The following is a 2,952-nucleotide window of genomic DNA, read 5'->3' on the forward strand; positions in this document are numbered from 1 at the left end:
AAAATAAAATTTTGCATAAACCGATTAGAGGCGTCTAACTTGGTTTTGCAGGATGTGCATGTGATGTGGTATAGCAATGCTCATATTCAATTTGATTGTGTATGAGATGACTATATAATGTAATTAACATGACCTGCGTGTCATGATTCAGCATGATGGCTGGAGCCATATGATTGCACTTTAATGACCTGCGTGTCAACCTTAAGTAATGCATTTATTTTATCTGCTATGGAGATAGTGATATTATCTGGTGCATCGACAAGGTGGTGGCAATCTTCGCAAAGGTGAACACCGACGCGAATGCCGGAGACAAAGAAATACTTGACTTCTCCGTCAGAAGAGGCTATACCATATCATGCTATTATGAATTGCCTGAGATGTTTATCCCTCTTGATGCACCCTTCTTGATTGCGCGGTAGTCGCTTTTATTAGGGTGATCTCTCACTTCAAATATCAAGTAGTTAGTGTTCTCCCAAGTGCAGCACCGTCACAACATCTATCCTTTCAGGGTGCGCCATGGATGCATGGGTACGAACGATTGGAGAAATGTAAGGCGGGTGAGGTCAGACCTCGCAGCAAGATCACTTGGTTGTCTTGACGTTCATGGCAGGATCGTCCTGAGCTCGGAACACACGCATCGAAAGATGAACAAGAGTCACATAGAGATGTGATCGGCAAGTTGGCCTACCAATTGAAATCCTCGTCATGAGATGATGATTCTATGACGTTGAATTGATATTTGGATCTTGAATCACTCAAAATCAATTTTGAGAGATATTGATTTGAGTGAGAGCACACTTTAGAATAAAAATGTTTATTCACTAGTGCAAATTTCATTATAAACAAAAGTCTAAGTGAAACTTGTGTTTTCCGTTGTAGATCAAATGGCTCGCAACACCGCATTCAACTTAGGACCGATGTTAGAGAAAGAGAAGTTAGCTACGACTGGAAACAACTATGCGGACTGGGTCCGTAACCTGAGGATTGTCCTCAGGAGCGCTAAGAAATTGTACGTGCTTGAAACTGCTCTTCCAGCTAAACCGGCGGCAGATGCACCGGTAGATGAACAAAATGTCTGGGCCACTAAGGATGATGATCACAACTTAGTGCAGTGCCTCATGCTAGCTTGCATGACTCGAGGGCTTCAAAAACGTTTTGAATTCCATAAAGCCCGTGATATGATCCGGGAATTGGATGCTCTGTACAAGGAAACCGCAAAGTCTGAGCGATATGATATCATGAAGGCTTTGATGGATTGCAAGATGGCTGAGGGTAGTTCAGTTGGTGAACACGTGGTCAAAATGATTGGCTATTCTGAAAGGCTTAAAGCCCTAGAATTTCCACTTCCACCTGGCCATATGATGGACATGTTGCTTTCTTCACTCCCCCCGTCTTACGACGGTTTTGTCATGAACTACAACATGACAGGGATGGAGAAGACACCGGAAGAGGTGCTCGCCATGCTGAAAACTACAGAAGGAGGACTGCGGAAAAATCGCAAGCAAGTGTTGCTTGTGAATAAAACCGCCAGTTTCAAAAAGAAGAAAGGCAAGCCAAAGAAGGGCAAGGGCGCCGGTAAGACCGGCTCCCAAAGCAACTCTAAGGGCGGAGCCAAGAATGAAACTGAGTGCTTCTACTGCAAGGGCACAGGACACTGGAAGAGAAACTGCAAGAAGTATCTGGAAGATAAGAAGACCGGGAAAACCGGAAAAGGTATAATTGTTATACAGGTTAATGTCATTGACGTTTTGCTTGCTAGCGAAAATTCTAAGTCTTGGGTATTTGATACCGGATCGGTTGCTCACATTTGCAACTCGATACAGGGGCTTCAGAAGGTGCGCAAGCTGGCAAAGAATGAAGTCGTAATGTGCGTCGGGAACGGCACTGGGATCGCCGCTCAAGCCGTCGGCATTATGCCTCTACGTCTCCCTTCAGGATTTATCTTAGAACTAAGTAACTGTTATTTTGTTCCACTGTTGTGTAGAAACATTATCTCCGGATCATGTTTAGTACACGATGGGTATTCGTACAAGTCTGAGAACAATGGTTGTTCACTTTATTGTAAGGATATGTTTTATGGATTTGCACCCATTGTTGGGGGCCTTTTCATACTAAATCTTGAATGTGAAAATGATGTCTTTAACGTGAATGCCAAACGCCTTAAGAAGGCTGATACCACCACCACTTACTTGTGGCACTGTCGGCTTGGCCACATCGGAAAGAAACGTATGCAAAGACTCCAGAGAGATGGAGTTTTACCGTCCTTTGATTTTGAATCATTTGACACATGCGAAGCTTGTCTGATGGGGAAAATGACCAAGACGCCGTTCACGGGTCATCCTGAACGGGCGGGTGAATTATTGGAAATAATACATAGTGATGTATGTGGTCCAATGAGCACAGCCGCACGGGGTGGGTATTTCTACTTCGTGACTTTTACTGATGATTTAAGTCGGTATGGCTATATCTACTTAATGAAGCATAAGTCGGAAACCTTTGAAAAGTTCAAAGAATTTTAGAATGAGGTAGAAAATCATCGTAACAAAAAGATTAAGTTTCTGCGGTCTGATCGCGGAGGCGAATATCTTAGTCATGAGTTTGGCCAACATCTGAGTGACCGTGGAATCGTTTCACAGCTTACGCCTCCCGGAACTCCACAGAGAAACGGAGTATCGGAAAGACGTAACCGAACCCTGTTGGACATGGTAAGGTCGATGATGTCTCTTATAGATCTGCCGATATCTTTTTGTTGTCATGCACTAGAAACTGCCGCTCACACACTAAACAGAGCACCGTCTAAGTCTGTTAAGACGACACCACATGAGATGTGGAATGGGAAGAAACCCAGTTTGTCGCATCTTAAAATTTGGGGATGTGAGGTACATGTAAAACGTTTACAACCTACCAAACTCGATCCCAGATCAGACAAGTGTAACTTTGTAGGTTATCCAA

This window comes from Aegilops tauschii, chromosome 5 (genome assembly GCF_002575655.3).
Source record: "Aegilops tauschii subsp. strangulata cultivar AL8/78 chromosome 5, Aet v6.0, whole genome shotgun sequence".
Classification (NCBI taxonomy): domain Eukaryota; kingdom Viridiplantae; phylum Streptophyta; class Magnoliopsida; order Poales; family Poaceae; genus Aegilops; species Aegilops tauschii.